Source organism: Schistocerca gregaria, chromosome 3 (assembly GCF_023897955.1).
Source record: "Schistocerca gregaria isolate iqSchGreg1 chromosome 3, iqSchGreg1.2, whole genome shotgun sequence".
Lineage (NCBI taxonomy): Eukaryota > Metazoa > Arthropoda > Insecta > Orthoptera > Acrididae > Schistocerca > Schistocerca gregaria.
Genome location: NC_064922.1, coordinates 2,574,640 through 2,592,863, shown reverse-complemented (window position 1 = coordinate 2,592,863; position 18,224 = coordinate 2,574,640). Strand labels below are relative to the sequence as shown.

Sequence of the window (18,224 nt, the reverse complement as noted above, 5' to 3'; positions counted from 1 at the left end):
CTACGTGTCAGATGTGTAGCCAAGCAGTAATGGGTCGCCATAGCTGCAAAAATATGAAGTGTTGTCAGCTGAAGTCTGATGATTCAGACGACCGTACTGACGAAGTACGCAAAAGTTCCGCTAGGCCGCGCCTCTTTAGCTCAGTGGTAGAGCACTGGTCTAGTAAACCAGGAGTCGTGAGTTCCATCCTCACAGAAGGAAGACGAATTTTGAAAATCAGTTGCGCGTCATGGCCGTATAGCAAACAGTATCTGTGATGACGAACAGTTAGCGAGAGGCGTTTTATTAAGAATTACTCACAGATGTGATTAAGGCGAATGGCGCAGATAAAGCATTTGCCAAAGCGGTACGGCATAAGGTGGGACGAGGCAGTCTGAATTACATTTTATAGATGTATTTCTCACAAATCTCTGAGCCTCTCGCGGTCTTCGTCGTCGTCGTCGTCGTCGTCGTCGTCGCCGCCGCCGCCGCCGCCGCCGCCACCGCCGCTTCTGCAGAAGTAGCAAATGGCCATCGTAGCAAATGCGGCGAGGGACACCCTGCCATCGATTCCGAATGCGCAAAGTGTGTAGTCTTGTTTTCCTATTTTTGGTCGGTCTCGTAAGAGGTTGAATGTAACGAATGGGTGGGAAAGAGTAAGGGGCAGCGGCTGTGTGGAACGAAAACACAATTCCTCAGGGGGTGTGAGCGTTACGAGATGAGTCGTATATCAGTTATACTTGGTCGTCAGTGACCGTGTGGCCTAATGGATAAGGCGTCGGACTTCGGATCTGAAGATTGCAGGTTCGAATCCTGTCACGGTCGTGTTTTTCCAGTTCTGAAAAACAAACATACCGTTTTAATGTAGCAATTGTGCAGTACGAAACCGTCTGAATGTTGCTGTTGACCATTTTGTGCTTGGAGATGGACTTGAGCTTGGAACACACACAACAAGACCAGTGTTAACTAGCGAAATGGTCGGGAGAGTGCCCTCACCGCGAGGTTTGACTGGCACTTGCACATCTAAAACAACGTCGGAAAGTAACTCGTTCGGCTTTTGAGTCACGTCAAGTATGTGTGTTAATTTTGACGCCGCTAGCTCTGCAGATTGTCATGCAATTCCTTTACCTCTCAGAAAAGATTATGAAATAAAAGTGAAGTACGTGACGAGTGTGACGTTAGGAAAACATTAGGCAGCATGGAGAGATTCTGTATGGGACCAACCAACCCAAACGAGTACTGTGTGATCTGCTACCCAGCAGGTAACCAACGAGGCAGCACGGCTAGCTCAGTTGGTAGAGCATGAGACTCTTAATCACTTGTTCGTGGGTTCGACACCTACACTGGGCGGAACGGAACTTTTCTCCTCTGCAGATGTAAATTACCGATTTTCTGATTAACGTGATGTAATGGAAATAGCAACTTTAAAATTTGCCTACGTCTCAATCAGTCGCAAGAAAACTGTATTTGAAGGTGAAGGTGATTTTGTAGACATGTGTGAAAGTCATGTTCTGAAGTGCAGGTGGTTTTGTTTGGAGAGAACATCGGCTACGTGTCAGATGTGTAGCCAAGCAGTAATGGGTCGCCATAGCTGCAAATATTAGTCGAAAATATGAAGTGTTGTCAGCTGAAGTCGGATGATTCAGACGACCGTACGGACGAAGTACGCAAAAGTTCCGCTAGGCCGCGCCTCTTTAGCTCAGTGGTAGAGCACTGGTCTAGTAAACCAGGAGTCGTGAGTTCCATCCTCACAGGAGGAAGACGAATTTTGGAAATCAGTTGCGCGTCATGGCCGTATAGCAAACAGTATCTGTGATGACGAACAATTAGCGAGAGGCGTTTTATTAAGAATTACTCTCAGATGTGATTAAGGGGAATGGCGCTGATAAAGCATTTGCCAAAGCGGTACGGCATAAAGTGGGACGAGGCAGTCTGAATTACATTTTATAGATGTATTTCTCACAAATCTCTGAGCCTCTCGCGGTCTTCGTCTTCGTCGTCGTCGTCGTCGTCGTCGCCGCCGCCGCTTCTGCAGAAGTAGCAAATGGCCATCGTAGCAAATGCGGCGAGGGACACCGTGCCATCGATTCCGAATGCGCAAAGTGTGTAGTCTTGTTTTCCTATTTTTGGTCGGTCTCGTAAGAGGTTGAATGTAACGAATGGGTGGGGAAGAGTAAGGGGCAGCGGCTGTGTGGAACGAAAACACAATTCCTCAGGGGGTGTGAGCGTTACGAGATGAGTCGTATATCAGTTATACTTGGTCGTCAGTGATCGTGTGGCCTAATGGATAAGGCGTCGGACTTCGGATCCGAAGATTGCAGGTTCGAATCCTGTCACGGTCGTGTTTTTCCAGTTCTGAAAAACAAACATACCGTTTTAATGTAGCAATTGTGCAGTACGAAACCGTCTGAATGTTGCTGTTGACCATTTTGTGCTTGGAGATGGACTTGAGCTTGGAACACACACAACAAGACCAGTGTTAACTAGCCAAATGGTCGGAAGAGTGCCCTCACCGCGAGGTTTGACTGGCACTTGCACATCTAAAACAACGTCTGAAAGTAGCTCGTTCGGCTTTTGAGTCCAGTCAAGTATGTGTGTTAATTTTGACGCCGCTAGCTCTGCAGATTGTCATGCAATTCCTTTACCTCTCAGAAAAGATTATGAAATAAAAGTGAAGTACGTGACGAGTGTGACGTTAGGAAAACATTAGGCAGCATGGAGAGATTCTGTATGGGACCAACCAACGCAAACGAGTACTGTGTGATCTGCTACCCAGCAGGTAACTAACGAGGCAGCACTGCTAGCTCAGTTGGTAGAGTATGAAACTCTTAATCACTTGGTCGTGTGTTCGACCCCTACACTGGGCGGAACGGAATTTTTCTCCTCTGCAGATGTAAATTACCGATTTTCTGATTAACGTGATGTAATGGAAATAGCAACTTTAAAATTTGCCTACGTCTCAATCAGTCGCAAGAAAACTGTATTTGAAGGTGAAGGTGATTTTGTAGACATGTGTGTGTGAAAGTCATGTTCTGAAGTGCAGGTGGTTTTGTTTGGAGAGAACATCGGCTACGTGTCAGATGTGTAGCCAAGCAGTAATGGGTCGCCATAGCTGCAAATATTAGTCGAAAATATGAAGTGTTGTCAGCTGAAGTCTGATGATTCAGACGACCGTACAGACGAAGTACGCAAAAGTTCCGCTAGGCCGCGCCTCTTTAGCTCAGTGGTAGAGCACTGGTCTAGTAAACCAGGAGTCGTGAGTTCCATCCTCACAGGAGGAAGACGAATTTTGGAAATCAGTTGCGCGTCATGGCCGTATAGCAAACAGTATCTGTGATGACGAACAATTAGCGAGAGGCGTTTTATTAAGAATTACTCTCAGATGTGATTAAGGCGAATGGCGCTGATAAAGCATTTGCCAAAGCGGTACGGCATAAGGTGGGACGAGGCAGTCTGAATTACATTTTATAGATGTATTTCTCACAAATCTCTGAGCCTCTCGCGTTCGTCGTCGTCGTCGTCGTCGTCGTCGTCGTCGTCGTCGTCGTCGTCGTCGTCGCCGCCGCCGCTTCTGCAGAAGTAGCAAATGGCCATCGTAGCAAATGCGGCGAGGGACACCCTGCCATCGATTCCGAATGCGCAAAGTGTGTAGTCTTGTTTTCCTATTTTTGGTCGGTCTCGTAAGAGGTTGAATGTAACGAATGGGTGGGAAAGATTAAGGGGCAGCGGCTGTGTGGAACGAAAACACAATTCCTCAGGGGGTGTGAGCGTTTCGAGATGAGTCGTATATCAGTTATACTTGGTCGTCAGTGACCGTGTGTCCTGATGGATAAGGCGTCGGACTTCGGATCCGAAGATTGCAGGTTCGAATCCTGTCACGGTCGTGTTTTTCCAGTTCTGAAAAACAAACATACCGTTTTAATGTAGCAATTGTGCAGTTGCAGTACGAAACCGTCTGAATGTTGCTGTTGACCATTTTGTGCTTGGAGATGGTCTTGAGCTTGAATCACACACAACAAGACCGGTGTTAACTAGCGAAATGGTCGACAGAGTGCCCTCACCGCGAGGTTTGACTGGCACTTGCACATCTAAAACAACGTCGGAAAGTAACTCGTTCGGCTTTTGAGTCACGTCAAGTATATGTGTTAATTTTGACGCCGCTAGCTCTGCAGATTGTCATGCAATTCCTTTACCTCTCAGAAATGATTATGAAATAAAAGTGAAGTACGTGACGAGTGTGACGTTAGGAAAACATTAGGCAGCATGGAGAGATTCTGTATGGGACCAACCAACCCAAACGAGTACTGTGTGATCTGCTACCCAGCAGGTATCCATCGAGGCAGCACGGCTAGCTCAGCCGGTAGAGCATGAGACTCTTAATCACAGGGTCGTGGGTTCGAGCCCTACGCTGGGCGGAACGGAGTTTTTCTCCGCTGCAGATGTAAATTACCGATTTTCTGATTAACGTGATGTAATGGAAATAGCAACTTTAAAATTTGCCTACGTCTCAATCAGTCGCAAGAAAACTGTATTTGAAGGTGAAGGTGATTTTGTAGACATGTGTGAAAGTCATGTTCTGAAGTGCAGGTGGTTTTGTTTGGAGAGAACATCGGCTACGTGTCAGATGTGTAGCCAAGCAGTAATGGGTCGCCATAGCTGCAAAAATATGAAGTGTTGTCAGCTGAAGTCTGATGATTCAGACGACCGTACTGACGAAGTACGCAAAAGTTCCGCTAGGCCGCGCCTCTTTAGCTCAGTGGTAGAGCACTGGTCTAGTAAACCAGGAGTCGTGAGTTCCATCCTCACAGAAGGAAGACGAATTTTGAAAATCAGTTGCGCGTCATGGCCGTATAGCAAACAGTATCTGTGATGACGAACAGTTAGCGAGAGGCGTTTTATTAAGAATTACTCACAGATGTGATTAAGGCGAATGGCGCAGATAAAGCATTTGCCAAAGCGGTACGGCATAAGGTGGGACGAGGCAGTCTGAATTACATTTTATAGATGTATTTCTCACAAATCTCTGAGCCTCTCGCGGTCTTCGTCGTCGTCGTCGTCGTCGTCGTCGCCACCGCTTCTGCAGAAGTAGCAAATGGCCATCGTAGCAAATGCGGCGAGGGACACCGTGCCATCGATTCCGAATGCGCAAAGTGTGTAGTCTTGTTTTCCTATTTTTGGTCGGTCTCGTAAGAGGTTCAATGTAAAGAATGGGTGGGAAAGAGTAAGGGGCAGCGGCTGTGTGGAACGAAAACACAATTCCTCAGGGGGTGTGAGCGTTACGAGATGAGTCGTATATCAGTTATACTTGGTCGTCAGTGACCGTGTGGCATAATGGATAAGGCGTCGGACTTCGGATCTGAAGATTGCAGGTTCGAATCCTGTCACGGTCGTGTTTTTCCAGTTCTGAAAAACAAACATACCGTTTTAATGTAGCAATTGTGCAGTACGAAACCGTCTGAATGTTGCTGTTGACCATTTTGTGCTTGGAGATGGACTTGAGCTTGGAACACACACAACAAGACCAGTGTTAACTAGCGAAATGGTCGGAAGAGTGCCCTCACCGCGAGGTTTGACTGGCACTTGCACATCTAAAAGAACGTCTGAAAGTAACTCGTTCGGCTTTTGAGTCACGTCAAGTATGTGTGTTAATTTTGACGCCGCTACCTCTGCAGATTGTCATGAAATTCCTTTACCTCTCAGAAAAGATTATGAAATAAAAGTGAAGTACGTGACGAGTGTGACGTTAGGAAAACATTAGGCAGCATGGAGAGATTCTGTATGGGACCAACCAACCCAAACGAGTACTGTGTGATCTGCTACCCAGCAGGTAACCAACGAGGCAGCACGGCTAGCTCAGTTGGTAGAGCATGAGACTCTTAATCACATGTTCGTGGGTTCGACACCTACACTGGGCGGAACGGAATTTTTCTCCTCTGCAGATGTAAATTACCGATTTTCTGATTAACGTGATGTAATGGAAATAGCAACTTTAAAATTTGCCTACGTCTCAATCAGTCGTAAGAAAACTGTATTTGAAGGTGAAGGTGATTTTGTAGACATGTGTGAAAGTCATGTTCTGAAGTGCAGGTGGTTTTGTTTGGAGAGAACATCGGCTACGTGTCAGATGTGTAGCCAAGCAGTAATGGGTCGCCATAGCTGCAAATATTAGTCGAAAATATGAAGTGTTGTCAGCTGAAGTCTGATGATTCAGACGACCGTACTGACGAAGTACGCAAAAGTTCCGCTAGGCCGCGCCTCTTTAGCTCAGTGGTAGAGCACTGGTCTAGTAAACCAGGAGTCGTGAGTTCCATCCTCACAGAAGGAAGACGAATTTTGAAAATCAGTTGCGCGTCATGGCCGTATAGCAAACAGTATCTGTGATGACGAACAGTAAGTGAGAGGCGTTTTATTGAGAATTACTCTCAGATGTGATTAAGGCAAATGGCGCAGATAAAGCATTTGCCAAAGCGGTACGGCGTAAGGTGGGACGAGGCAGTCTGAATTACATTTTATAGATGTATTTCTCACACATCTCTGAGCCTCTCGCGGTCTTCGTCGTCGTCGTCGTCGCCGCCGCCGCCGCCGCCGCCGCCGCCGCCGCCGCCGCCGCCGCCGCCGCTTCTGCAGAAGTAGCAAATGGCCATCGTAGCAAATGCGGCGAGGGACACCCTGCCATCGATTCCGAATGCGCAAAGTGTGTAGTCTTGTTTTCCTATTTTTGGTCGGTCTCGTAAGAGGTTGAATGTAACGAATGGGTGGGAAAGAGTAAGGGGCAGCGGCTGTGTGGAACGAAAACACAATTCCTCAGGTGGTGTGAGCGTTACGAGATGAGTCGTATATCAGTTATACTTGGTCGTCAGTGACCGTGTGGCCTAATGGATAAGGCGTCGGACTTCGGTTCCGAAGATTGCAGGTTCGAATCCTGTCACGGTCGTGTTTTTCCAGTTCTGAAAAACAAACATACCGTTTTAATGTAGCAATTGTGCAGTACGAAACCGTCTGAATGTTGCTGTTGACCATTTTGTGCTTGGAGATGGACTTGAGCTTGGAACACACACAACAAGACCAGTGTTAACTAGCGAAATGGTCGGAAGAGTGCCCTCACCGCGAGGTTTGACTGGCACTTGCACATCTAAAACAACGTCTGAAAGTAACTCGTTCGGCTTTTGAGTCACGTCAAGTATGTGTGATAATTTTGACGCCGCTAGCTCTGCTGATTGTCATGCAATTCCTTTACCTCTCAGAAATGATTATGAAATAAAAGTGAAGTACGTGACGAGTGTGACGTTAGGAAAACATTAGGCAGCATGGAGAGATTCTGTATGGGACCAACCAACCCAAACGAGTACTGTGTGATTTGCTACTCAGCAGGTACCCAACGAGGCAGCACGGCTAGCTCAGTCGGTAGAGCATGAGACTCTTAATCACTGGGTCGTGGGTTCGAGCCCTACGCTGGGCGGAACGGAATTTTTCTCCGCTGCAGATGGAAATTACCGATTTTCTGATTAACGTGATGTAATGGAAATAGCAACTTTAAAATTTGCCTACGTCTCAATCAGTCGCAAGAAAACTGTATTTGAAGGTGAAGGTGATTTTGTAGACATGTTTGAAAGTCATGTTCTGAAGTGCAGGTGGTTTTGTTTGGAGAGAACATCGGCTACGTGTCAGATGTGTAGCCAAGCAGTAATGGGTCGCCATAGCTGCAAATATTAGTCGAAAATATGAAGTGTTGTCAGCTGGAGTCGGATGATTCAGACGACCGTACGGACGAAGTACGCAAAAGTTCCGCTAGGCCGCGCCTCTTTAGCTCAGTGGTAGAGCACTGGTCTAGTAAACCAGGAGTCGTGAGTTCCATCCTCACAGGAGGAAGACGAATTTTGGAAATCAGTTGCGCGTCATGGCCGTATAGCAAACAGTATCTGTGATGACGAACAATTAGCGAGAGGCGTTTTATTAAGAATTACTCTCAGATGTGATTAAGGCGAATGGCGCTGATAAAGCATTTGCCAAAGCGGTACGGCATAAGGTGGGCGAGGCAGTCTGAATTACATTTTATAGATGTATTTCTCACAAATCTCTGAGCCTCTCGCGGTCGTCGTCGTCGTCGTCGTCGTCGTCGTCGCCGCCGCCGCTTCTGCAGAAGTAGCAAATGGCCATCGTAGCAAATGCGACGAGGGACACCCTGCCATCGATTCCGAATGCGCAATGTGTGTGGTCTTGTTTTCCTGTCTATGTTTGGTCGGTCTCGTAAGGGGTTGAATGTAACGAATGGGTGGGAAAGAGTAAGGGGCAGCGGCTGTGTGGAACGAAAACACAATTACTCAGGGGGTGTGAGCGTTTCGAGATGAGTCGTATATCAGTTATACTTGGTCGTCAATGACCGTGTGGCCTAATGGATAAAGCGTCGGACTTCGGATCCGAAGATTGCAAGTTCGAATCCTGTCACGGTCGTGTTTTTCCAGTTCTGAAAAACAAACATACCGTTTTAATGTAGCAATTGTGCAGTAAGAAACCGTCTGAATGTTGCTGTTGACCATTTTGTGCTTGGAGATGGTCTTGAGCTTGAATCACACACAACAAGACCGGTGTTAACTAGCGAAATGGTCGGAAGAGTGCCCTCACCGCGAGGTTTGACTGGCACTTGCACATCTAAAACAACGTCGGAAAGTAACTCGTTCGGCTTTTGAGTCACGTCAAGTATGTGTGTTAATTTTGACGCCGCTAGCTCTGCAGATTGCACATGCAATTCCTTTACCTCTCAGAAATGATTATGAAATAAAAGTGAAGTACGTGACGAGTGTGACGTTAGGAAAACATTAGGCAGCATGGAGAGATTCTGTATGGGACCAACCAACCCAAACGAGTACTGTGTGATCTGCTACCCAGCAGGTATCCAACGAGGCAGCACGGCTAGCTCAGTCGGTAGAGCATGAGACTCTTAATCACAGGGTCGTGGGTTCGAGCCCTACGCTGGGCGGAACGGAGTTTTTCTCCGCTGCAGATGTAAATTACCGATTTTCTGATTAACGTGATGTAATGGAAATAGCAACTTTAAAATTTGCCTACGTCTCAATCAGTCGCAAGAAAACTGTATTTGAAGGTGAAGGTGATTTTGTAGACATGTGTGAAAGTCATGTTCTGAAGTGCAGGTGGTTTTGTTTGGAGAGAACATCGGCTACGTGTCAGATGTGTAGCCAAGCAGTAATGGGTCGCCATAGCTGCAAATATTAGTCGAAAATATGAAGTGTTGTCAGCTGAAGTCGGATGATTCAGACGACCGTACGGACGAAGTACGCAAAAGTTCCGCTAGGCCGCGCCTCTTTAGCTCAGTGGTAGAGCACTGGTCTAGTAAACCAGGAGTCGTGAGTTCCATCCGCACAGGAGGAAGACGAATTTTGGAAATCAGTTGCGCGTCATGGCCGTATAGCAAACAGTATCTGTGATGACGAACAATTAGCGAGAGGCGTTTTATTAAGAATTACTCTCAGATGTGATTAAGGCGAATGGCGCTGATAAAGCATTTGCCAAAGCGGTACGGCATAAGGTGGGACGAGGCAGTCTGAATTACATTTTATAGATGTATTTCTCACAAATCTCTGAGCCTCTCACGTTCGTCGTCGTCGTCGTCGTCGTCGTCGTCGTCGCCGCCGCCGCCGCTTCTGCAGAAGTAGCAAATGGCCATCGTAGCAAATGCGGCGAGGGACACATTGCCATCGATCCGATTGCGCTAAGTGTGTGGTCTTGTTTTCCTGTCTATGTTTGGTCGGTCTCGTAAGAGGTTGAATGTAACGAATGGGTGGGAAAGAGTAAGGGGCAGCGGCTGTGTGGAACGAAAACACAATATCTCAGGGGGTGTGAACGTTTCGAGATGAGTCGTATATAAGTTATACTTGGTCGTTAGTGACTGTGTGGCCTAATGGATAAGGCGTCGGACTTCGGATCCGAAGATTGCAGGTTCGAATCCTGTCACGGTCGTGTTTTTCCAGTTCTGAAAAACAAACATACCGTTTTAATGTAGCAATTGTGCAGTACGAAACCGTCTGAATGTTGCTGTTGACCATTTTGTGCTTGGAGATGGTCTTGAGCTTGAATCACACACAACAAGACCGGTGTTAACTAGCGAAATGGTCGACAGAGTGCCCTCACCGCGAGGTTTCACTGGCACTTGCACATCTAAAACAACGTCGGAAAGTAACTCGTTCGGCTTTTGAGTCACGTCAAGTATGTGTGTTAATTTTGACGCCGCTAGCTCTGCAGATTGTCATGCAATTCCTTTACCTCTCAGAAATGATTATGAAATAAAAGTGAAGTACGTGACGAGTGTGACGTTAGGAAAACATTAGGCAGCATGGAGAGATTCTGTATGGGACCAACCAACCCAAACGAGTACTGTGTGATCTGCTACCCAGCAGGTATCCAACGAGGCAGCACGGATAGCTCAGTCGGTAGAGCATGAGACTCTTAATCACAGGGTCGTGTGTTCGAGCCCTACGCTGGGCGGAACGGAGTTTTTCTCCGCTGCAGATGTAAATTACCGATTTTCTGATTAACGTGATGTAATGGAAATAGCAACTTTAAAATTTGCCTACGTCTCAATCAGTCGCAAGAAAACTGTATTTGAAGGTGAAGGTGATTTTGTAGACATGTGTGAAAGTCATGTTCTGAAGTGCAGGTGGTTTTGTTTGGAGAGAACATCGGCTACGTGTCAGATGTGTAGCCAAGCAGTAATGGGTCGCCATAGCTGCAAATATTAGTCGAAAATATGAAGTGTTGTCAGCTGAAGTCTGATGATTCAGACGACCGTACGGACGAAGTACGCAAAAGTTCCGCTAGGCCGCGCCTCTTTAGCTCAGTGGTAGAGCACTGGTCTAGTAAACCAGGAGTCGTGAGTTCCATCCTCACAGGAGGAAGACGAATTTTGGAAATCAGTTGCGCGTCATGGCCGTATAGCAAACAGTATCTGTGATGACGAACAATTAGCGAGTGGCGTTTTATTAAGAATTACTCTCAGATGTGATTAAGGCGAATGGCGCAGATAAAGCATTTGCCAAAGCTGTACGGCATAACGTGGGACGAGGCAGTCTGAATTACATTTTATAGATGTATTTCTCACAAATCTCTGAGCCTCTCGCGGTCGTCGTCGTCGTCGTCGTCGTCGTCGTCGTCGTCGTCGTCGTCGCCGCCGCCGCCGCTTCTGCAGAAGTAGCAAATGGCCATCGTAGCAAATGCGACGAGGGACACCCTGCCATCGATTCCGAATGCGCAATGTGTGTGGTCTTGTTTTCCTGTCTATGTTTGGTCGGTCTCGTAAGAGGTTGAATGTAACGAATGGGTGGGAAAGAGTAAGGGGCAGCGGCTGTGTGGAACGAAAACACAATTACTCAGGGGTGTGAACGTTTCGAGATGAGTCGTATATAAGTTATACTTGGTCGTTAGTGACTGTGTGGGCTAATGGATAAGGTGTCGGACTTCAGATCCGAAGATTGCAGGTTCAGATCCTGTCACGGTCGTGTTATTCCAGTTCTGAAAAACAAACATACCGTTTTAATGTAGCAATTGTGCAGTACGAAACCGTCTGAATGTTGCTGTTGACCATTTTGTGCTTGGAGATGGACTTGAGCTTGAAACACACACAACAAGACCGGTGTTAACTAGCGAAATGGTCGGCAGAGTGCCCTCAACTGAGGTTTGACTGGCACTTGCACATCTAAAACAACGTCGGAATGTAACTCGTTCGGCTTTTGAGTCACGTCAAGTATGTGTGTTAATTTTGACGCCGCTAGCTCTGCAGATTGTCATGCAATTCCTTTACCTCTCAGAAATGGTTATGAAATAAAAGTGAAGTACGTGACAAGTGTGACGTTAGGAAAACATTAGGCAGCATGGAGAGATTCTGTATGGGACCAACCAACCCAAACGAGTACTGTGTGATCTGCTACCCAACAGGTACCCAACGAGGCAGCACGGCTAGCTCAGTCGGTAGAGCATGAGACTCTTAATCACTGGGTCGTGGGTTCGAGACCTACGCTGGGCGGAACGGAATTTTTCTCCTCTGCAGATGTAAATTACCGATTTTCTGATTAACGTGATGTAATGGAAATAGCAACTTTAAAATTTGCCTACGTCTCAATCAGTCGCAAGAAAACTGTATTTGAAGGTGAAGGTGATTTTGTAGACATGTGTGAAAGTCATGTTCTGAAGTGCAGGTGGTTTTGTTTGGAGAGAACATCGGCTACGTGTCAGATGTGTAGCCAAGCAGTAATGGGTCGCCATAGCTGCAAATATTAGTCGAAAATATGAAGTGTTGTCAGCTGAAGTCTGATGATTCAGACGACCGTACTGACGAAGTACGCAAAAGTTCCGCTAGGCCGCGCCTCTTTAGCTCAGTGGTAGAGCACTGGTCTAGTAAACCAGGAGTCGTGAGTTCCATCCTCACAGAAGGAAGACGAATTTTGAAAATCAGTTGCGCGTCATGGCCGTATAGCAAACAATATCTGTGATGACGAACAGTTAGTGAGAGGCGTTTTATTAAGAATTACTCTCAGATGTGATTAAGGCAAATGGCGCAGATAAAGCATTTGCCAAAGCGGTACGGCATAAGGTGGGACGAGGCAGTCTGAATTACATTTTATAGATGTATTTCTCACAAATCTCTGAGCCTCTCGCGGTCTTCGTCGTCGTCGTCGTCGTCGTCGTCGTCGTCGTCGTCGTCGTCGCCGCTTCTGCAGAAGTAGCAAATGGCCATCGTAGCAAATGCGGCGAGGGACACCCTGCCATCGATTCCGAATGCGCAAAGTGTGTAGTCTTGTTTTCCTATTTTTGGTCGGTCTCGTAAGAGGTTGAATGCAACGAATGGGTGGGAAAGAGTAAGGGGCAGCGGCTGTGTGGAACGAAAACACAATTCCTCAGGTGGTGTGAGCGTTACGAGATGAGTGGTATATCAGTTATACTTGGTCGTCAGTGACCGTGTGGCCTAATGGATAAGGCGTCGGACTTCGGTTCCGAAGATTGCAGGTTCGAATCCTGTCACGGTCGTGTTTTTCCAGTTCTGAAAAACAAACATACCGTTTTAATGTAGCAATTGTGCAGTACGAAACCGTCTGAATGTTGCTGTTGACCATTTTGTGCTTGGAGATGGACTTGAGCTTGGAACACACACAACAAGACCAGTGTTAACTAGCGAAATGGTCGGAAGAGTGCCCTCACCGCGAGGTTTGACTGGCACTTGCACATCTAAAACAACGTCTGAAAGTAACTCGTTCGGCTTTTGAGTCACGTCAAGTATGTGTGTTAATTTTGACGCCGCTAGCTCTGCTGATTGTCATGCAATTTCTTTACCTCTCAGAAAAGATTATGAAATAAAAGTGAAGTACGTGACGAGTGTGACGTTAGGAAAACATTAGGCAGCATGGAGAGATTCTGTATGGGACCATCCAACCCAAACGAGTACTGTGTGATTTGCTACTCAGCAGGTACCCAACGAGGCAGCACGGCTAGCTCAGTCGGTAGAGCATGAGACTCTTAATCACAGGGTCGTGGGTTCGAGCCCTACGCTGGGCGGAACGGAATTTTTCTCCGCTGCAGATGTAAATTACCGATTTTCTGATTAACGTGATGTAATGGAAATAGCAACTTTAAAATTTGCCTACGTCTCAATCAGTCGCAAGAAAACTGTATTTGAAGGTGAAGGTGATTTTGTAGACATGTTTGAAAGTCATGTTCTGAAGTGCAGGTGGTTTTGTTTGGAGAGAACATCGGCTACGTGTCAGATGTGTAGCCAAGCAGTAATGGGTCGCCATAGCTGCAAATATTAGTCGAAAATATGAAGTGTTGTCAGCTGGAGTCGGATGATTCAGACGACCGTACGGACGAAGTACGCAAAAGTTCCGCTAGGCCGCGCCTCTTTAGCTCAGTGGTAGAGCACTGGTCTAGTAAACCAGGAGTCGTGAGTTCCATCCTCACAGGAGGAAGACGAATTTTGGAAATCAGTTGCGCGTCATGGCCGTATAGCAAACAGTATCTGTGATGACGATCAATTAGCGAGAGGCGTTTTATTAAGAATTACTCTCAGATGTGATTAAGGCGAATGGCGCTGATAAAGCATTTGCCAAAGCGGTACGGCATAAGGTGGGACGAGGCAGTCTGAATTACATTTTATAGATGTATTTCTCACAAATCTCTGAGCCTCTCGCGGTCGTCGTCGTCGTCGTCGTCGTCGTCGTCGTCGTCGTCGTCGTCGTCGTCGCCGCCGCTTCTGCAGAAGTAGCAAATGGCCATCGTAGCAAATGCGACGAGGGACACCCTGCCATCGATTCCGAATGCGCAATGTGTGTGGTCTTGTTTTCCTGTCTATGTTTGGTCGGTCTCGTAAGAGGTTGAATGTAACGAATGGGTGGGAAAGAGTAAGGGGCAGCGGCTGTGTGGAACGAAAACACAATTACTCAGGGGGTGTGAGCGTTTCGAGATGAGTCGTATATCAGTTATACTTGGTCGTCAATGACCGTGTGGCCTAATGGATAAAGCGTCGGACTTCGGATCCGAAGATTGCAAGTTCGAATCCTGTCACGGTCGTGTTTTTCCAGTTCTGAAAAACAAACATACCGGTTTAATGTAGCAATTGTGCAGTAAGAAACCGTCTGAATGTTGCTGTTGACCATTTTGTGCTTGGAGATGGTCTTGAGCTTGAATCACACACAACAAGACCGGTGTTAACTAGCGAAATGGTCGGAAGAGTGCCCTCACCGCGAGGTTTGACTGGCACTTGCACATCTAAAACAACGTCGGAAAGTAACTCGTTCGGCTTTTGAGTCACGTCAAGTATGTGTGTTAATTTTGACGCCGCTAGTTCTGCAGATTGTCATGCAATTCCTTTACCTCTCAGAAATGATTATGAAATAAAAGTGAAGTACGTGACGAGTGTGACGTTAGGAAAACATTAGGCAGCATGGAGAGATTCTGTATGGGACCAACCAACCCAAACGAGTATTGTGTGATCTGCTACCCAGCAGGTATCCAACGAGGCAGCACGGCTAGCTCAGTCGGTAGAGCATGAGACTCTTAATCACAGGGTCGTGGGTTCGAGCCCTACGCTGGGCGGAACGGAGTTTTTCTCCGCTGCAGATGTAAATTACCGATTTTCTGATTAACGTGATGTAATGGAAATAGCAACTTTAAAATTTGCCTACGTCTCAATCAGTCGCAAGAAAACTGTATTTGAAGGTGAAGGTGATTTTGTAGACATGTGTGAAAGTCATGTTCTGAAGTGCAGGTGGTTTTGTTTGGAGAGAACATCGGCTACGTGTCAGATGTGTAGCCAAGCAGTAATGGGTCGCCATAGCTGCAAATATTAGTCGAAAATATGAAGTGTTGTCAGCTGAAGTCGGATGATTCAGACGACCGTACGGACGAAGTACGCAAAAGTTCCGCTAGGCCGCGCCCCTTTAGCTCAGTGGTAGAGCACTGGTCTAGTAAACCAGGAGTCATGAGTTCCATCCTCACAGGAGGAAGACGAATTTTGGAAATCAGTTGCGCGTCATGGCCGTATAGCAAACAGTATCTGTGATGACGAACAATTAGCGAGAGGCGTTTTATTAAGAATTACTCTCAGATGTGATTAAGGCGAATGGCGCTGATAAAGCATTTGCCAAAGCGGTACGGCATAAGGTGGGACGAGGCGGTCTGAATTACATTTTATAGATGTATTTCTCACAAATCTCTGAGCCTCTCACGTTCGTCGTCGTCGTCGTCGCCGCCGCCGCCGCTTCTGCAGAAGTAGCAAATGGCCATCGTAGCAAATGCGGCGAGGGACACCTTGCCATCGATCCGATTGCGCAAAGTGTGTGGGCTTGTTTTCCTGTCTATGTTTGGTCGGTCTCGTAAGAGGTTGAATGTAACGAATGGGTGGGAAAGAGTAAGGGGCAGCGGCTGTGTGGAACGAAAACACAATATCTCAGGGGGTGTGAACGTTTCGAGATGAGTCGTATATAAGTTATACTTGGTCGTTAGTGACTGTGTGGCCTAATGGATTCCATTCTGGCTTTAGCCGTCGCCGCGGTCGGACGTGCTTGTTGTTTACTCCGCGTACGTTAGCGCTATCACCGGTGTTTGGTGTTTACGTGAAGTTAGCTGTACATTTTCGCTGTTATTTTTTGAGTGGTGTCTCTGATAAGTGTCTTTATAGTGCTTTCGTCCGTTCCACGTTTCGTGCTTCGCCGATATTTCGGTTGTTGCCGGAATTTCGTCGGAACCGACGACCATGTCTGACACCGTCAGGAAGAATACTTTAGTCTTCTCGTTCGAGAAAGAAACACGGCCGGTCCAACCCACTGCGCTGGAAATCCACGATTGGCTGACTGAGGTAATCGGTATAAATTCTGACTCTGTTCATACCACGCAATTAGATGCTGAAAAATACTGTGTTTTTGTTAAATTTCTGAACTCAGTGACAGTCGATAAGTTGCTTGCAAAATGGTGTAATTCCGTCGAATTTGTTCATCGAGACGGTTCAAAAAGTAATGTCTCTGTACGAAAAGCTGATATCATGTACACCAATGTCAGGATTTTGAATGTTCCAATTGAAATTGATAATCAGTTGATCAAGGACGCTCTATCTAAATATGGCGAAGTTAAATCTATCTATAACGAAAGATGGTCGAAGCTATACAAGATACAGTGTTTTAATGGCATTAGATCCGTTGAAATGGAGGTGAAAGCCAACATTCCGTCCCATATATCCGTTGCAGGCCATAAAGCACATGTTGTGTATTCTGGTCAGGAGCGCACGTGCAATATTTGCAATGAGACAGGTCATTTCCGACAAGATTGTCCGCGCCGTGTTTTTTGTTCTTCGGAACAATCTAACACAGCGTCAAAAACTGACCCTCAGCGATGTCTTACCAAATAGCACTTCCCTTCTTTCGGTTAACGACAGTGGTGCATGTACTTCTGCAGTGCCCGCCATAACTACTACGGAGTTCCCTCCCCTGAGCGTCATTACATCACACCCTTCTGTTCCCGATTGTGATCTCCAGACTAAGAAGCGACCGTTGGAAACGACCGATGACGGCTCGGACGGCGAGTCCGCCCGTAATTCGCCTTCCACCCGCAAGCAGAAGCAGTGTAATGCGGATGTGCTCGAGGAAACAAACAGTACATGTATTGACGTGACGACAGCCGCTGAGGCAACCCGGCCGCTGTCGGCGGCTGAACAGGTACAAACGGTCCACGGAGGGGACGCAGTAACGATTGTCGCGGAGACGGAAGAGGCGCACTCCGAAGCACAAGAGGTGACGGAGCGGAACCCAACTCAAGAACTTACAGACCCACAAACCGCCGACTCAGTCAGTGCTCTGGAGCAAGTGACGGAAGAACAAGGAAATGGCACTCGTAAAAAGGACGCTGTTGAGGCAGCTTCGGTCACAACGGTGGTAAAGATAGACAATCCGAATGACGGCGCGTTGAACCAAGATGTCCGAAGACGCCGACTCAAACCGCAACCTACTCTCAAAGCTTCCCGTAACCAAAGCAAACAACAACCAGCACAAGAGGAAGCGACGGCCAAGAACGTCTTGTATGAAATCATCACGGAAAGACCTAAGGAGGTACCTTCAAGTGACATTAGTGATGCAAAGCCCCTCGGTAAAACTAAAACCCGAGATGTTCGGAATCCTGCACCAAAATGAGGCTGTAAGATGAAAAAAAAAAAAAAAAGGATTTTGTTGAACCAGTTTCATTTCTAATTCTACTACTGTCTTAGTCATATTTCAGAGGAACCAGATGAAGTGTTTACCGAGCTTCAAATACTGACTATTCTTTTAGATGTTTGTTTAAGCGGAGTCGTTTCTCCCTTCTAGAAGCTGCACATCTCTTTTCTTTTTTTTTTATTAATATTTTGTTATCTTTTTAACCACTTATTTACTTTTTATGCAAACTAAATGTCCCAGGCATATACAATTACGACTATCAATATTAACAGGATTACATCCGTGACTAAAGTTACAGCGCTCAAGGATTATTTATCTGAGTCAGGGACGGACATTGCTTTCCTACAGGAAGTAGTGCTGACTAATCTTACAGTGCCTGGATATTTGGCGATTTTAAATGTCTCACTTGACACCAACGTCGGTACAGCAATTTTAGTCAGGGAGGGGATTCCTGTCTCGGATATCGAGAGGTTGGACTCCGGCAGAGCGATAGGTATAAAAGTCTTTGGTTCTACCCTTATCAATCTGTATGCCCCTTCTGGC

At 46.7% G+C, this 18,224-nt stretch overlaps 20 non-coding genes across 20 annotated transcripts; all 20 read left to right on the top strand.

Annotated features, from left to right (window-relative positions):
* The first annotated feature begins 731 nt into the window (after nt 1–731).
* On the top strand, nt 732–804 carry Trnar-ucg (transfer RNA arginine (anticodon UCG)). Its single transcript has one exon. It is a non-coding gene; the product is annotated as a tRNA-Arg (tRNA).
* Nucleotides 805–1,667: 863 nt separating this feature from the next.
* Trnat-agu (transfer RNA threonine (anticodon AGU)) lies at nt 1,668–1,739 on the top strand. The gene has a single exon. It is a non-coding gene; the product is annotated as a tRNA-Thr (tRNA).
* A 509-nt stretch (nt 1,740–2,248) lies between these two features.
* Nucleotides 2,249–2,321, top strand: Trnar-ucg (transfer RNA arginine (anticodon UCG)). The gene has a single exon. It is a non-coding gene; the product is annotated as a tRNA-Arg (tRNA).
* An 867-nt stretch (nt 2,322–3,188) lies between these two features.
* Nucleotides 3,189–3,260, top strand: Trnat-agu (transfer RNA threonine (anticodon AGU)). The gene has a single exon. It is a non-coding gene; the product is annotated as a tRNA-Thr (tRNA).
* A 530-nt stretch (nt 3,261–3,790) lies between these two features.
* Trnar-ucg (transfer RNA arginine (anticodon UCG)) lies at nt 3,791–3,863 on the top strand. Its single transcript has one exon. It is a non-coding gene; the product is annotated as a tRNA-Arg (tRNA).
* Nucleotides 3,864–4,321: 458 nt separating this feature from the next.
* On the top strand, nt 4,322–4,394 carry Trnak-cuu (transfer RNA lysine (anticodon CUU)). The gene has a single exon. It is a non-coding gene; the product is annotated as a tRNA-Lys (tRNA).
* A 902-nt stretch (nt 4,395–5,296) lies between these two features.
* Trnar-ucg (transfer RNA arginine (anticodon UCG)) lies at nt 5,297–5,369 on the top strand. Its single transcript has one exon. It is a non-coding gene; the product is annotated as a tRNA-Arg (tRNA).
* Nucleotides 5,370–6,840: 1,471 nt separating this feature from the next.
* Nucleotides 6,841–6,913, top strand: Trnar-ucg (transfer RNA arginine (anticodon UCG)). Its single transcript has one exon. It is a non-coding gene; the product is annotated as a tRNA-Arg (tRNA).
* Nucleotides 6,914–7,365: 452 nt separating this feature from the next.
* Trnak-cuu (transfer RNA lysine (anticodon CUU)) lies at nt 7,366–7,438 on the top strand. Its single transcript has one exon. It is a non-coding gene; the product is annotated as a tRNA-Lys (tRNA).
* Nucleotides 7,439–7,776: 338 nt separating this feature from the next.
* On the top strand, nt 7,777–7,848 carry Trnat-agu (transfer RNA threonine (anticodon AGU)). The gene has a single exon. It is a non-coding gene; the product is annotated as a tRNA-Thr (tRNA).
* Nucleotides 7,849–8,357: 509 nt separating this feature from the next.
* Nucleotides 8,358–8,430, top strand: Trnar-ucg (transfer RNA arginine (anticodon UCG)). Its single transcript has one exon. It is a non-coding gene; the product is annotated as a tRNA-Arg (tRNA).
* Nucleotides 8,431–8,883: 453 nt separating this feature from the next.
* Trnak-cuu (transfer RNA lysine (anticodon CUU)) lies at nt 8,884–8,956 on the top strand. Its single transcript has one exon. It is a non-coding gene; the product is annotated as a tRNA-Lys (tRNA).
* A 925-nt stretch (nt 8,957–9,881) lies between these two features.
* On the top strand, nt 9,882–9,954 carry Trnar-ucg (transfer RNA arginine (anticodon UCG)). Its single transcript has one exon. It is a non-coding gene; the product is annotated as a tRNA-Arg (tRNA).
* An 863-nt stretch (nt 9,955–10,817) lies between these two features.
* On the top strand, nt 10,818–10,889 carry Trnat-agu (transfer RNA threonine (anticodon AGU)). The gene has a single exon. It is a non-coding gene; the product is annotated as a tRNA-Thr (tRNA).
* A 1,051-nt stretch (nt 10,890–11,940) lies between these two features.
* On the top strand, nt 11,941–12,013 carry Trnak-cuu (transfer RNA lysine (anticodon CUU)). Its single transcript has one exon. It is a non-coding gene; the product is annotated as a tRNA-Lys (tRNA).
* A 928-nt stretch (nt 12,014–12,941) lies between these two features.
* Nucleotides 12,942–13,014, top strand: Trnar-ucg (transfer RNA arginine (anticodon UCG)). Its single transcript has one exon. It is a non-coding gene; the product is annotated as a tRNA-Arg (tRNA).
* Nucleotides 13,015–13,466: 452 nt separating this feature from the next.
* Nucleotides 13,467–13,539, top strand: Trnak-cuu (transfer RNA lysine (anticodon CUU)). The gene has a single exon. It is a non-coding gene; the product is annotated as a tRNA-Lys (tRNA).
* Nucleotides 13,540–13,877: 338 nt separating this feature from the next.
* On the top strand, nt 13,878–13,949 carry Trnat-agu (transfer RNA threonine (anticodon AGU)). The gene has a single exon. It is a non-coding gene; the product is annotated as a tRNA-Thr (tRNA).
* A 528-nt stretch (nt 13,950–14,477) lies between these two features.
* Trnar-ucg (transfer RNA arginine (anticodon UCG)) lies at nt 14,478–14,550 on the top strand. Its single transcript has one exon. It is a non-coding gene; the product is annotated as a tRNA-Arg (tRNA).
* Nucleotides 14,551–15,002: 452 nt separating this feature from the next.
* On the top strand, nt 15,003–15,075 carry Trnak-cuu (transfer RNA lysine (anticodon CUU)). Its single transcript has one exon. It is a non-coding gene; the product is annotated as a tRNA-Lys (tRNA).
* Nucleotides 15,076–18,224: the final 3,149 nt, after the last annotated feature.